Source organism: Parasteatoda tepidariorum, chromosome 2 (genome assembly GCF_982258835.1).
Source record: "Parasteatoda tepidariorum strain Cologne lab strain chromosome 2, Ptep-v5.0, whole genome shotgun sequence".
In the NCBI taxonomy this organism is placed as follows: domain Eukaryota; kingdom Metazoa; phylum Arthropoda; class Arachnida; order Araneae; family Theridiidae; genus Parasteatoda; species Parasteatoda tepidariorum.
The window spans coordinates 9,303,195-9,320,485 of record NC_141756.1 but is presented as its reverse complement, the minus strand read 5'-3'; the positions used below and the strand labels follow the sequence as shown (position 1 = coordinate 9,320,485).

At 26.4% G+C, this 17,291-nt stretch overlaps 1 long non-coding RNA gene across 1 annotated transcript; it reads right to left on the bottom strand.

The window, feature by feature from the left end:
• Nucleotides 1-4,141: 4,141 nt before the first annotated feature.
• LOC122268918 (uncharacterized) lies at nt 4,142-6,978 on the bottom strand. The gene is made up of 2 exons (XR_006224781.3): nt 6,872-6,978; nt 4,142-4,667 (listed from the first exon to the last, which is right to left on the bottom strand). It is a non-coding gene; the product is annotated as an uncharacterized LOC122268918 (long non-coding RNA).
• Between the last annotated feature and the right edge of the window lie 10,313 nt (nt 6,979-17,291).

The window sequence follows — 17,291 nt, the reverse complement described above, 5'->3', positions numbered from 1 at the left end:
TTACCAAGGATTCAAAGTTTAAAAAATTCTTATTTCAAATACATAATTAATTGGCAAAATATTAAAAGAATTTTTTAAAGTTTTCTATTTCTTGTTTTATTACAAAAGTTATAAATTTAGATTAAGGTTAGTATAATTTAGAGTAATACTACAACTACAAGTTGCTGGAGAAAAGTTTAATGAATGATCTTACAGTTGAATAACTGGGTTGGGAAGCTGTAATTAGCATTTCTTAGAGAACAAATCATGACAGTTAAGCAGAAAAGAACACTGACTGATTTAGGACAATTAGTGTAATAAGACATTTCATAAAGAATAGAATATCAACTTTGGCTTCAAATAAGACAAAACGTTAATGAAAGAAACAGTGCATAAAAGTGTTGAGTGATTTATAATCTTTAGACAGAGCAATACTAAAAAAAGAAATTGCTCGTAGTTACCACCAGTAGCATAATTGATATCAAATGTGTATTCTAGCTTGTGGTGATTATTTAAAATACCAGTTATCTTGTTTTGGTCTCTTATTTATTTTATGAGACCATTCACAGAATTTTTCAAACACAACTTGTATTTTGCTTATTTTTGATTTTCTTCTTCTTTCCTTTAAAGATACATAGATATAAAATATAAATTTGGATAAGTAAATATTAATTAAATAAATCATCAACAGTTATTGGGCACTAAGCCAAAATATTTTTGTTTAATTGATAAATTGCAGTGGGTCAGCATTATTCATTTATAATTATTGAACATGCCATTTTTTATTTACTTTCAATTTCGTGCTTCTTTGAATAGATTATAAATTAATGTGAGAAATTTGATGCCTCTTTAGATTTTCTTTCTGTGTAAACCCTTTGTAACAGACTTTGCATTCAAAAGGGCGTTCACCAGTATGCTTTCTTATATGCTTCTCAAGATTACCTCTACGACTAGCAATATATCCACAGTAAGAACAAGAGAATTGTTTATGGGCCTGTTGCAACTTTACACTGGATAAGACTTTTTTAAATATCCACGCATTGTTTCCAGAAACTAGAAGGAAACGAAAAATTAATCAAGAATTATATACATGTAAAAAGAAGAAGAAAAAAAACGGCAAACAAATAAAAAAAAAAAAGAGAGCAAATTATAATTTATCCATACTTACAAAATGTAAATTTTTCCTTTCAAAATCAACTTTGTTAAAAATTGAGCATAATTCTAGTCAGTAAAAATAATAAATATAATATCCCTACTTTAATGAAACTTATTAATATGTCATAGAAAATAAAAAAAACATAGATTTTTTTTTTCTAGATGTAAAGAACTTATTTTTTAACCTCTTGCAGGTCATCCGTAATTTTCTGAAAAATAATGAAATCATCTAAAACAGAACTTTGGAAAGTGTCTACCTTGGCAGCAATATACCTCAGACCATTACAATGTTGAATAATTTTTCATCAAATAAGGTCCAGGGAAGCTGTGTTGTTAACCAAGTTTTTCCCCGGGCAGACCCTATTCCCCTTACATGCGATAATGCGTTATATACACTAATAATTGCAGAGGAGATGCAAAAAATAAGTGAAGACGTGACTTCCAGGACGCATAGCTCTACAATGGAGAAAAAGGATAAAAAAAAAGGTCACTGCCAGATTTATGCAGACAAAACTTTATACATACACAAAAGGGGCATACAGGTAGAAGGGATTCAACCATTAAAGGGTAAACTAATATATTAAATATATAAAGGGTTAACTTATATTATACTATTAAAGGGTCAAGCAAAAGAAATATCATTTAAAGGGGATGAAAATATGCCAGTTTGACTAAAATGTGACATTTTTATAACAAATAATTGTAATAGATGTTAGAATTATTTAATTTGAATCTCAATAACTGATTATTGTAACAGAAAATTCTAAGAGTAATTAATTTCCAAGTAAGAGTTTTCCAGGTTTTTTTTAAATAAAAAAATGCAACTTCCCCGGATTTTTGGAAATAAATTCCATGACAATTCCAGGTTTTCCCTGAAATATGTGAGCCCTAACCTATCGTAAACAACCAGTGCTAATTCTTGCAGGACATTTGTGGAGCAAAGATAAAATTGTAGCTTAGAAATCTTTGAATTGCTAAAATTGCATTGGAGCTACAATAATAGGTCTGCTGGGAGCTACAATAATTTTTTCTTAATGAAGATGTGATGACAATACTGGCCAACCAACCTATAAATACAAATAATCTTTGAACACAAGAAGAGTAGTGGCCCATTTTTTTTCTAATTTAATATTTATATAATATATTTAACACATGTTATCAAATAAAGTTGTACCAATAGGAGTTTTAAAAAAAAAAAAAAACAGTACAATATTTCACATACATTTTATATTTATAATGAAAAAAAAAAATCCCTTTCTTTTGGCTATACAGAAAAATATAAATCATAGAACCTTGGATATTATTTTAAGGAAATTTTTGGCACTTATTACAGTTGAAATAGAAAAACAAATTATTTAAAAGTTAAACTCTTTTACAAGCCATACTTTTACAAAATATCAATATAATAATATTTAAACTAATTTGCAAAAAATATTAACAAAAAGAAAAATATATGAATAACGTAAACTTAATAAAAAAAAATTCTAACACTGTTATTGTAATTAATGAAAAATTATTATTTTATTAGTTTTAGCTTCAACATAGATGTTTCTGACTGGGTTCTTAAAGCTATTTTATTGCTATTTCAATACGTGGAAAGCAATTCTACAATCCAAAACATTTCATACCAAACATTTGTTGTGAAGATTGGGCAAAAATATTGAATAAAGTCTTATTAAAAGGATCGTTTCCTCAACACTTCAAGGTAAAAACAAAAATTATAATGCAACATTGCGCTAGACTTTTTTTCATAATTGTATCAGATATATGTACCAATAAATATTTGGTAAAATTACATGGATAACAATAGTGTTTTCAAAATTGTGCTGCAGCAAAAGTTCTTTACGATTTCATAACTCCGGAAATGCCTTTTCAAATGACCTCTTTTTATATAACTTCTATGACAAATGCTCAGGGTTGATTGTGAGCCCAAATTAAAATTCCGGAAAATTTCTTGAGTTACAGAAAACAAACAGTTAAATTGAAAAAAATTTAAACAAGCTTTTCTTCCTTTTTCTCAATATTTCTTAGTTTACTTAAAATATATTTAAAATTTTACATATACCTATACCATTTACACATACCTATGATGACCTGCAGAAGTAATTAAATTTTACAAATATGTCTTTTTTTCTTGAGTTTACGATTATAATAACTATTTACTGATAAAAAATGAATATTAATCATGAATATAAGCTTATAAAGTATCTCTCTGGCTCTCCCTTTACAAACAAATAAAATAAGCTGTGTTTTTAAGTTCCACCTTTGAAAATTTGATTTCCGGAACCTTCTGTGAACAATGATTTTTTGAAACACCTGGACCTTCGATCCCCGAAAACTTCCGGATTACTGTTAGCGAAAAATCTGGAAATCCTGATTTTTCCCGAGTACAATCAGCCCTGAAAATGGTCGGCTTCTAATATGAGTATGAGATATCAAATTATTCTCGCAAGATATTATATGATTTCAGGGGGGATAAGAGAAACCGGTTTTGTTGCTGACTGAAAATTTTAAGATCTTTTTCAATTGCACCTCTATAAAAGTTTACCAAAAAAATTTACAATAATTAAAAACATTTTCAGAACAAATCTTTTAAAGTAATATTACAAGGTGACGACAAGAAATATCTTGGTCACACATGCAAAATTTTAATGCTTCTTAAAATTTCCAGCAAAAGTTTCAAATGAATGTGAAAATATTACTACATTATGCATATTTACAATCTTAAGCACTTAAGGCGCAGCTGCAATTGTGTAATTTTTGGTTTCTAAATAACTTTCATGACATCTTTTAGGATGGGTTAGCGATGAGAATATATGGTTTAAATTTTGTGCGCACAATGCACTTTAATAAAAAAAAACTTTAAAAATAAACCATTTTCTTATTAAAGCAATATTCCAGTTGAGAGTGTAGAATTGGGGGAATTATATTCATCACATTTTCTTGTTAATAGAAAATCCCAGTTTTTAAGTCATTTTCCCTGTAAGATCATGAAATATTGTCAAAATAAGAGGGGCAACCAATTGTAAATTTTTATCATCGACATACAGAAAAAAAAGTATATAAGATGTTATAAAAAGAATACGAATGACATAAATAACAATATGATTTACATTATAACTTAATGGTTATGCTTGCACATCTGTGAAGTAACTAATGATTACAGTCAGGAAAATGTAGTCTTTTAAATATATAGTCCTTTTGAATTATTTTTTAATTGCAAAATCTTCATGACAGAAAATAAGTAAAAATGTCTGCTTAAGTCTTTCGATTATATAGTTAAGGATTTCAAAAAACTCTATGGGAAATAATATGTCTTTTTAAATTTTCCTTCTTTGCAAAACTTTTAGGACAGAAAGTACATACAAATGGTCGCTCTCCAGTGTGAGTTCGTATATGGGCCATTAAATTACTCTTGCTGGTTGATATACGATTACAGTATGGGCATCTGTGAGAGTACAAATATGAGGGGAAATTTGTAGTTGACTGGTCATTTTGTAATACTTTTCCATTTGACGGAGAACGATATCCACCTACAAAAGGAAATTAATATTAACTAATCAATAAATTTGAATGAAATTTCAGAGATATTGAGAATGGTAAGCATTTTTGCATTATATTTTGAAAAATCTTTTTGAAGAAAAAATTAAGTATTAAATTTATGACTAACTTTGTCAGTAATGCAAATTTAATTAAAAAATTAAATATAAAGAAAAATAATTAAAAAATTAAATATAAAGAAAAATAATTAAAAAAATAAATACAATGTTTTAAAAAATTTCAACAAAGCTTGATTATATGACAATAGGAAAAAATAATTTAAAGCATACTTGCATAATACCTTGTAAAATACAATATCGAATTTCAATCATTAAGAGAATAGCATTTCATTAAGAAAAAGAAAAATTTGAGTTTTCCCAAAACTCAATTCAATTTTGTAAAAATTAAAATAAGCTTTTATAAAAATAGTCAACACAATTACAAGTGCAAGAGGAATTTTTTCTTGCCAGCGCTGAAGAATAAACAATTAAAATATAGATAAAAAATGCTCTAAATTATTTCAAATATCATTAAAAAATTGCATTTTCTCGGTGAAAATGTTATTTCCATCAAGAAATAAAATTTTGAGTTTTCACAAAACTAAATTCAATTTTTAAAAAATTTACATAAATCCTTATAAAAATAGTTAATTTTTAAATCTAAGCATACATAATATTTCAAAATATTAACAATAAACAGCCTGGGTCAGTTTTCAATCAAATGAATATTAGTTTTATCATATATCCAAGCCAATACTAGTCAGAAAATTTTATCACATTAAAAAATCTAGAACAAACAATCAATAATAAATTGCGTAATTCTTTAATTAAATCAATAAATTTTGATACTTAAAGACACAGTTATTCAGTTTAATTTTCCAACAAAATTTCATTCTTTTAAAACTTTATTTGGTAAACTCAAGTTACATTTCTTTTGAATTTAAAACAATAATAATTGTAACAACTAAATTTAATATAAAATAAAAAAAAACATATATGTTGATAATTAAAAACTAACCAAACAACTTAAAAAAGCTTCAAAAATTCAAATTCATACTATTTTTCAAGGAAATAAAACAAAACATAAGTAATTCAGTCACATTGTTTTATTTTATTCTTCTTCTATTTAGTTGGTAATGTACAGCATTTATTACAGCAATAATGAAAAGCATAAAACTATTTTTGCAATATCCCTTAAATACACACAAGAAGTATAAATAAAAAAATATATTAATATTTATGTATTTCATAAAGTTATAAGTAAAGTACATTGTACAAGTAAAAAAGGAACACATTTTAGAGTTTTGAGTTTATATTATTGTTTTTAGAAATAAATAGTAGCATTTGAAAAACTAAGCCATAAACATAACTGTAAAATAATATGTACTCATAATTTAAAAAGCAGGCACATATAAGCAATAAAAGCAGATACTTATTTAACACTATTATCAAATAGAACGCTACCTTCATCAAACTATTATGTGTTAGCTCTAGATAATAAAATTAAGGAGAAAAATTACTTAAAAAACTCAATGTGAATTATATTGCTTAAAATGTCATTTAAATAACTATTTATACTTAAGACACTTTTTCTGTCTTAATTCCAAATTCCTTCAGAGTTTAAAAATAAATACATTAAATCTAGAGAGGTTCAATCTTTGCAAAGATCAGGTACACAAAATTTTCTTTTAATTATTAATTCTATTACTTTATTTCTTATACATCTTTTGTGTGCTTTTAAACAAGTATGTCTTTACATTGACTTTAGGGCAGTCAAAGCTATAATTTATAATACAAATCTCTTTTAAAGAAAATTATTTATGTTCCAAAGAGAAAAAAAAATGTTGATATTTGAGGAAATTCATATATATGTCTTGCAAAATACATTTTCTTAGAAAATGATTTGACATCCTTGTTTCTTCTGAAAGCCTTCAAACTAAAACTAGTTTAACAAACAAACTTAAAATATTTTTAATATGTAGCGAATGAAATGAGTGTATATCTTCTTAGTCATAGAATCATACACATGGAATAACAGCCAAATTTTTAACCACTACTCTTATGAATTTACATAATTTAAAACTATAAATTTTTTTTTGCAGAACAAATATTGAAAATTACATTGAAATTACTTTATCTGATTACTCAAATTATTAAAGGATACTGATAAATAAACACAAACACGGATATTCACATACTTGCTAACAATGCAATAATCACTTTTTATATGTTCCGTAAGTGTATTAATTCTAAGAACATTAAGAGAATTTACACAGTATAGATAATTTTCTGAAGATAGTATATCCATAAAAACCAAAAGCAGAAACTATGGTTGTACATGGTGGCTGATCATATGGCGTTTCATATTTTCTTTTTGAGTAAAACCTTTACCACAAAATTTGCATTTAAATGGACGCTCTCCTGTGTGTTTCCGGACATGTTTCTCTAAGTTGCAACGGCTTCCAGTTATGTATTGGCAATAGGGACAAGTATATAAATTGGAGAGTTTCAGATCATCAGTAAATGAAGTTTTCTTCTTAAATGCATAAAGTTTTTGTACATTTGAAAGGGTTGAACCTAAAAAAGATGAAAAATAAATAATATTTTGCACAAATGATTTCATTTTAAACAAATACACAACACACAAAATCATTAAGGAATGCATTAAAGATCTTTAAGCAGCATTATTGTGCTTAAAAAGGAAGAAACCTTCAAGATTCAACAAATTTTAGACAACGTATTGCCACACACATTAACATTTGACAATCAAAGAGAAATCAGATTAAAAAAATTTACACCCTTTTGAAATCAAAATAATTCTTTTAAATTTTAACGAATAGCTACATAATTCCAAGTTTGGCGAACATAATTCCTGGAAAAATACTTTTTCACTAAAATAAATGAAACTTCAGTTAACTCAAAGAGAATCAGGAATCTTTACAACACTTAAAATGAATAAATGATTTAGAACAGCAGTTTTACCAAATTATTTCCCAAGCATAAAGCAATTTTAAATCGCCAACTCAATGTAAATTAATAATTTTTATACCACTCATTTTAACAATGAATATATCACTAAAATATAATAAATAATAAAAGGACTTTAAAACTCAATCTGAAAATAAACTATTTACAGTTTTTTCTTTCTTACATGGAAAACAATTTCTAAGACAGTTACCTTAAAAAAATTATAGCCTTAAAAAAGTTAATTTAAAAACAAAAATGACATCAATTTAAAAAAATTTAATTCATAGATAAAATGTTAGGCCAGTGCGACGGGGGAGTAAATAGCATTTACCTAAACTTATAAAATGTTTCCTGAGGAGTCTAACAAACAGTGAGATAAATAGCAAAGGGTACATATTTACGAAAAACTATTAAATATGAGTTTCAGAAATATTATTTTTCTCATTCAAATACCCCCTTTCAATTTCGTTTACTATTTATGGGTGCAATAATTACATCAAATTTTTATCTCATTTAACTAAAAATGTAACAGTTTGTCTATTATTATTGTAGTGTTCCTAGCACATTGGTTCATTTTTTAGCAAATTGGTGACACAATAAGAAACAATAAACGCTTATCACTCAATTAAAATCAATCACATAATATTATTGACTGAAACAAATAAGTTAATTATTGAGAATTTAGTTGCATATCTTGTAGAAGCTTAATCATAAAAAGTATCAAAACAGATCCATATTGTACAAGCAATTCAAAAAATTAATTTAAGTCAAGGCATATAATTTCTTTATTTAATTTTCAGATAAATCCAAATTGAACATTTACTCAAAACAAGAATAAAAACATGAAATAACACTCGACAAACCTGACAGTTTAAATCACTGCTGCAATCAGTTCATCATATGAGAAAACACTAATTTTAACAGAAATTTAATGCTTCAGCTTAACCCCAAAACAGCTTATGTTTTTGTACATAAAGCAAGTTTTTCTCATTTTAATATTGAATAGTTGGAGAACAATGTTGGATGCCTACATGAACAAGGTAGTCAGTTCACAATGCTTGGTTTTTATTATAATGAGCTGAATATAACCTCCATAACAATGTAAAAGAGAGAGTTTGATTTTGAAGGCACTTTTAGTATTTAAGAGATAAAAAAAATATTTTAACCCTTAATAAGCATATTGACTTTCTAAAACAATTATTTTTGTTTTGTTTAAAGCACATAATACTAAATATTTTTAAGAAGAAAACTGTGATTTCATTTTATTTTATAAGCTTCGTTGAACAGTCAACCCAATTTTGGGTTTACGACTACTAATGTTTGACTCACAATGCCTTGAAATTTTGAATGCAATACAGAAGACAAGGAACTCCTGGGTCAAGTATTTGGAGAAATTTGCCTTCGTGGAGGACTTTTTTGATGGAACTCACTCACATTAGCATTACATGGAGATTAAAACTACGAAAACCTACCACAGTTAGCCTTATGCCAATGGGACTTTATCCCACGATCCGTCTATGACTGAGGATATTTTACGTCAGCACCGTGGTTGTTGCAAGACAGATACGGAGTTTGCATCGACCAGCCATCTGTAGGATTCGAACCCGGTTTGACTCCTGGGAAAGCGAACACTCCATCCACTAAGCCATCACAGCTCAAGCAATGTGATTTAGCTTACACACTATAACTCATTAAAATATGTCAAAAATTGTGGAGGCGATGCAAAATATTCATTATTCATGCATCTTAAGGGCCATTTAATTCTCAAGAGCGGAAAAAGATAGATTGAGGCAAAATTATAAGAAAACTTTAAGCATATAAAAAAAATTCTTGTCTTCTTTATTAGTGGCTCAAAGATAAATAGAACAATTCTGAGTATCTTATTCAGGGTGGCCACTCAAAACAGATTTCAAATTTCCCTGATTTTTCCAGGTAAAAATCTTAAAATTTCCAGGTTTGTGTTTTTTAACTTTTTTCTTATAAAGTGTAGGATGTGTACAAGAAAAGTGTCTGTATTACAAAATATCTTATTCAAAATGTCATTTTTTTAAACATATCTTGAAAAAAATCTATTTTTTTACAAGATATTTTTTTATTATTTTTTAATGTTCTGGTACAACATTAATTTTTAAAAAATTAAGACGTGGAGAAAATATGCTTAGCTTGCAGAATATATTGTTTTTATTGAATAATTTTAATTGCTTTTATTGAATTTAATGTGATACTTTAAGTAGTATTTGCTCAAAGTGTACCTACAAAATGACAAAATCAGAATAACCAATAAAACCTTGGACAAGTATTGTTTAATATATTTTCATTAAGGAAAAGAAAACCGTTTCAGGTGATTATATATCAATAATTTTTAATAATTACAGTGACTCCCAAAAGTGCTCACTCACTTATAACTTAAATTGAAATAGGAAATAAAAATTCAATAATTAAAATGAATATTTCACAATGGGTATTTGATAATAAGATGTATAATCTATTCTTAGCAAAACTGCACAGAATATTTTAAAAACAAAGCAAAAGTTAATTTTTTAATCAAATAGTAACAAAAATTCTACCCCACGAAAGTCATCGTACATTTAAATGTTTTGGATCTCAGAATTAAAATTATCGTCAATTGCTTTTTTTATTTAATTATTTTTCATTTAATTTCTTATTTCTTTATTAGCAATTTAGTATCAAACCTATAATAGCAAAATTATATTTTAACTTTTGCTTGCTAACTCCGTAATACTTTATTTTATCATTTAAAAATGACTTGTGGTCGTAATAAAATAGACCAAATTTGATTATTTGTCTTCATAAGAGGTAAATCAGTGATGAATATGTTAAATTAGTTTACTGTATTCAATTGAACTGTGCAATATGTGATAAAATGCTTAAAAGAAGGACTTCATATCAGAGATTAAAATTATAAATTTTGTGGAAAAATTAATAAATTTGCAATTGAGTGTTGTAAAAGTTTCTGTAAAAATTTTAAAAAAATATTCTGCACGAATTTTACCTGACAAAAAAAAAACTAGTTACACGTATTTTCAACCTTTAAAAGCTATTGTAGATGCTAAAGGAAACTCCACTAAATGTTAATTTAACAAAAAATTAGATTTACTAATAGACTAAGTTTTTTCTTTAAAAGTGTATGATGACTTGTGTGGGATAAAGTTTTTGTCACTTTTTGATGATTGATTCTTAAAAATAAACTTTTCCTTTGTTTTTAAAACATTTCATATTGTCACTTAAAATATTTCAGTTTTGTTACGATTCGAACACATTTTTTATCATCAAATATACATTCTGAAACATTCATTTTAATTAATGGATAGTCTTATTTCATTGAAAGTCATAAAGTGTATCAACAGTTTTGCGAATCACTGTAATTACATTTCAATATAAAGCTGTACTATATACTGCATTATATTGTATTTCATCTTACCAGTGCTTTTTATAAAATTCACTGATCATATTTTCCTTAAACCAATATCTCAAGTCAAATTTTTAAATAACGGTATTTTGAAATCGCAATTTTATTTTAAAAGATTCAGTATAAAAAAATAAATGTCAGAAATGTAAAATTGTCTAATTTTTAGTTCTATACTCTATAGAAGAAAAAAAATAGATAAAATTCCTTAAAATTTATACTTTTTTGATTTTTTTTCTTATTTGAAATTAAAACATTTAAAGAATTCCAATCTAAACGCACAGTTTTTTAGTTTAGCATAGTTAATTGTTTTTGTTTGAACAACTGGAATCTTGTACAGTGCAGAACTAAAACACTAAGTTTCGTTTTCCTTCTCCTGACTAAACACATATGAATAAAAAAATATATATTTTATGTATATATATCATTTAATATGTTTCCTATATATTCCTTATTCATTGTCAGCTTTTTGAGGTAAAAAGAGGAATAGTTTTGAAATATCATCTCTGGAATGCAAGCAACATTTACGAACTTTCGATATTGTGATAACTATACAATTCGAATTTTTAATCAAAAAATTAATATTTACCAACAAAACCGTAAAATTTGATACCAATATATAGTTAGTTCTAAAAAAAAACTTCTTTTAAAATAAAAATATACTATAAAAGGTTAAAATGAAATAGAAAAAATTAGCATTAATGCAAGAATTGTAACAATTTGTCGAGAAACATTGCTGTTAGTGATGGGGGAAAATGCGTGATTGGTTGGCTTTTGCTGAGAAAAAATAATTTACAGATTTCTTTGAATAGGAGTTCAAAAGCTTTCAGAAAAATAGTGCAATATAAGAGTGCAATATTATTATTAAATTATAACCAACTAACTTTTAGAGAATTTAATAAAGTTAAAAATACAAAAACATTTTCTCATTTTGTCAAAATAGAAAAAAATTACCACTCTCAATTGCGAATAAATTTGAATCATTGTGTGAACAAACCCACGGACAGAATTTAAAAACCGAATCCACCATAATCTTTGCTTTTCCTAAATTGCACAGTCCCATAGTCTGCATACTACATTTGCATGGGAGAATTTTATGTTGTATTCTAGTTTAACAGGGTTATAATGGAGCAAATTTTGAAGAAAGCAAAGTAAGTAGATGATATTATAACTGTTTGGAGATACATTTCTGTCTAAAAAATGTGGGTGTAATGGATGAAACAATTTAAATTAAGAAAATTAGCAAATAATTTAAATTAGTGAAATTAAAAAAATATATAAGAAAAAATTTCCAGCTTTTCTTTAAAATTTCCAGGTTTTCCAGGTTTTTATCCATATTTCCCTGATTTTTCCAGGTTTTTTCCAGTATAAAAAAAATTCCCTGATAATTCCAGGTTTTCAAGGTTTTCCAGGTGGGTGGCCACCCTGTTATTACATTGCTGTTTTTCCTTGAGGCAGGTGCTGGATCAGTCCTTATAAAAAAAGCCTTGATTGCTCTTTCTTTTTTTGTCTCTCAAAAGATAGAATGTGCATATTAATTGAGATGAAGAATATTCATATTATATTTCAAATAATAGGGACCGCTTTTTATTAAAAGGGATCCAGAAATTTGGAAACACTGGGTCCTAAAGACGTAGTTCCCTGCGTCTAGAGGAATCATTAAAACCAAAAGACTTCTTGAAAAATTACTTGATTTTTTAAGCTTGAAAAAAAATGCATTTCTAATAACCTAGCAAGAATGGGAGATAATTGTATTTCTTTCATCCAAAAAAAATAGAATTTCATTAAAAACTGTAAGAAAATAAAAACGTTTTATGCACATTCATATAGAAAATTTCATAATGTTTACAAATTACTTCATTCACATAAATTAACTAGCAAGAGAGCCTTTTAATATAAAACTAAGGAGAAAAAAACAGTTTTGTGAAAAACAAATTTAGAATGTTTTGAATATTGCACATACAATTTCATAAATAATGTGCAAACTATTAAGTAAAAATTCTTGTATGGTAGAACAGTAAGAGTAAACAATAAAAAAATGAACTGTTAGAAAACAAAGCAAATCTGGTGCTTATATTTTCCCCTTAATTTTAAGCATGCAATAAATACCTTGAAGGTACAGGATATGCAAATGTAAAGAGCATTGATAACTAGAAAATTTGTAATAAAAAATTGTCAAGCTGCAAAGTTTTATACTTATAGTAGAAGATTTTACCAAAAGATAGTCAGTAAAAATCAGTCAGGTTTAGCTATAGTGTAACTGAAGTTCAATAGTTTGGTTAAATTTATAAACACATGGTAAGTTTTTGTTCCATAAAATTCCCGCTCAACTTCTGAGAAAAAACTTCCAGACTTTTCCAGGCATATCAGGTAAACTTCAATGTAAGTTCAGCCCATATTTTATCTATACCAAACAACTTTTCATCACAAAACTTTGATCTTATTTATTAGAAGTGCCAAACATTAAGTTTTGTAAGTAAAAAAAAATATCATTGAATGAGGATAGAATATGTCAATTTGACTAAAATGTGAAATTTTTAGAACAAATAATTCTAATAGATGTTGGAATTATTTAACTTGAACCTCAATAGCTGATTACTGTTACAGACATTTCTAAGATTGGTTACTTTCTAGGTGTGATATAGGAATTTTCCAAGTTTCTGTAAAAGAAAATGTAACTTTCCCTGATTTTTGGAATAAAAATAAAATTCCCAGACAATTCCAGGTTCTAACAGTTGTCCATAACATTTCCTAACATTTTCAAACTTAACAAAGTAATTTCATGTATTTTTTGTTCTGCACTAGCACTATCTTTGCTTTGTACTACATCAAAGGTATTTTTCAAAATTTGTGTTAAGGCAGGGGTGAAATCAGAAAATTTTGGGTTCTCCATGGTATTAAATCTATGGCGGCTTGAGTTTAAAAACTGGACTTATATCTTTAAATGAAATTTACCAATCTAGCCTTATTAAAAGTAAAACTTAAATTTCTTGACTACTCGGAAAAATCTTCCTCAAAAAGTGTAAAAATTGGCAGCAATAAATTTTTAAACAACAAATTATAAAAGCTTAAGAAATGGAGAGCTAAAATTTTTCTTATAATAATTATTCAATAATCCTCCAATGTATGAAATTTTTCAAAACATTCTGGTAAATGCAGAGGTATTAGGCACTTTTTGCAATGCCAGATAGTTTCACTTCTTTTATTATTTCTTGAACACACGTAGCATCTCTTTGTAGGACGTGCTTTTTTAAAACTGGGTGGTATACGTTCAGGAAAATGTGCCCACTTGATTGCTTGCAGCCGTTCGGGCAACTGTTGTTCATATAAATCCAAAGGGGCCACTTTACTCTCTGACACTATAATATACAAAATGCAATATAATTTCAACTAAACTAAAAACAATACGAATGATATTCATCAAACCTACAATGTATGGAATTATAATGACACATAACAAAACAAATTTGGATAATTAAAAAATAATTGAAAAATTGAAGTGTTAAATTAAACCTTATTAGTTCATAAATATAATGCAGCATAGCAGGTATAAAAAAAATATTGAAAATAAATTTTCATGAAATATTGCTTAATACTCAGTATTTTCACTCTTTCTTTTATAAAAGAGCTTATGGCTCAGGGAATAGAAAGTTTGCCTTCAAATGAAGTGATTCAGGTTTGAATCTCAGCAGTGGCTGGTTGATATGAATTCTGCTCACAGTTTGCTCCAACCACAGTGTTGATGTAAAATATCCTTTATGGTAGACAGACTATGGGTTGAAATCTTTTTGCCGTCATGGAGGTTCTCGTGGTCTTTCTCCCCACGTAACACAAATGTGGGTTAATTCTCTTAGAACGCCCAGGATGAAAGTTAGTTGGTCCCTATGCTTGATCCATGAGTTCCGTTGTCATCTGGTTTGGGCTTACTATTACAAGGCCACAGAGTTGAATTTAGTTAGTCGTAAACTCAGAATTGGGGTCAACTGTGCAACTGCAGTTATAAAAAAGCTTGTATATAGATAATTTTTCGTAAATAGCTTTCCAAGATAATGAGTAGCTTAGGTGATTTTAATTAAACTAATAGAAAAGTGTATTTTTAATAAGTAGACTCAAAAATGGGACATTTTCCTCTTCTACAGTATTAGGTGTGATTTTTTAATGGCACACATAAATTTATCTGATTACTTAAGGATTTGTGTAAAAACTAAATAAAAACAATTATGGCCAGTATAAGTTCTAAATTAAAAATATTTTTACTGTACCAATGAAATAAAATAATTCATGGCAATGTTGTTAGATTTTTACTGGTGGACAAATGACAATTTAAGTTAAATTAATTATACTAAGTGCTTGTTTGTGGTTATTATGAAATGTATTTCTCTTATTTCAATTGAGCATAAACATGCTTATTTGTATAGATGTATAAATTTGAACTGATACTTAGTTGTTTAACTCGTATATACATTGTAAAATTAAAGAAAATCATTGTTGAAAAACAATATTGTGTTATGAATTTTTGTTTTGTACTAGACATTAAAATAAAATTGCTACAAACATTTCAAGATTTACGTTGCAAACAAATCATATAGAATATTAGTCATAAAAAATAATGCTACCTGTAACTAAGTCAATATAATAATAGATATCTTATTTTAGAATAACTTGTAAAAATCTTAAACTAAAATTAGTACTATAATTTACAAGAAAACCTTTTTTAGCTCTTCCTCTATAACGCATATCATAATTTATAATTATCGGTTTTCGTAATATAGTAATGTTAAATATGTACTTTCAAAGAAATAATTTTTATTCAATAATGAAAATTGTAATAAAACAGTTTAAAAACAATACAAACATGTATATTTAAAAACTACAGGTAGAAGAAAACATTAATACAAAATTGAATGAATACAGAAACATCCTTTTAATTTTTCATCACCCATTTTAAATGAAGCAATTAGCTTTTCTGCAATCTAAAATTATTAAATAATAAAAAGTACACTAATTTTCAAATGTTAAAAATTTTTCAAAAAATTAAATAAATAAAAAAAGTTTTTTTTTAATAAAATGAATTTTTTTTTTAAAACACTAAACGTGATTCTAACATATTAATTAGTAGTAATAATATAAAATCAATTTTATAATACTAAACTAAATTTTATTAATAAAAATTGAAAAAATTTATTTTACAATCTAATGTTACATAAGCATTAGATTATCAATTAATTAATAAATAATAATTAGATTTACATCAAGTTTCTAATGAATATCAAAATATAGAGATTAAAATTTTTATAATACTTAAATAATTAAAATTCAAATTTGCAAAGATCAGTTTTCTGTTTCGAAAATATTTTCAAGTTACAGGACATAGTGTAAGTAAGAAATTTCTTATTAACTATATCAGTAATAAATCACTTCATATCAATGCTCTAATAAAACTGCTTAAAATGTAAACCTTGTAAATTACTAAATATAAAATTAACAATACATATTTATTTTTTTAAATAATATTTTACTTAAGTAGCATTAGCTAAATGAATAATAAAGTATGAGATAAAAAAACTTGCTATAAAAGACTGTTACTATTGCATTAAACTTAGTTTAATGTAAAATTAATTTAACATGGTAAACATTAACAGTATTTTAGAAATTTAATTTAACTTTTTTCTTTTAAAAAAGAACTAAAAAAACAAATTTTCTTGATATTTATAACAATCAAAATTTAAATGTAAAAGAAACTACATTAGCAACACATACTATTTAATTTTAAACTGAACGTTTTTGTATTGTCAGGTTACGCTGATTTAAAACTTTCTATTCGAAGTTAGAAATCTTAAAAAAAAAAGGTTTTAAATTTATAAAGTTTAACTATAGAATTAAGCTTCACAGAATCTAAATTAATATTGGCCCCCCAAAACCTGATATTATTTTGAGTTTGTCACCAGGCCATAGCTATCCCTTTGCCTCTCACAATTATCTCAATTAAGCTTAGTAGACATTCAACATGTGATCTTACACACTACTTCCAATATCCACATGATTTTCCACATAATATAATCGACTGAAACAAATAAGTTAGTTATTGAGAGTATGATACAGATTTAGTTGTATATCTTATCGAAGATTAATCACTAAAAGTATTAAAAAAAATGCATATTGTACAAACAACTTATTTAAGTCAAGGCATATAATTTCTTTATTTAATTTTCAGATAAATCCAA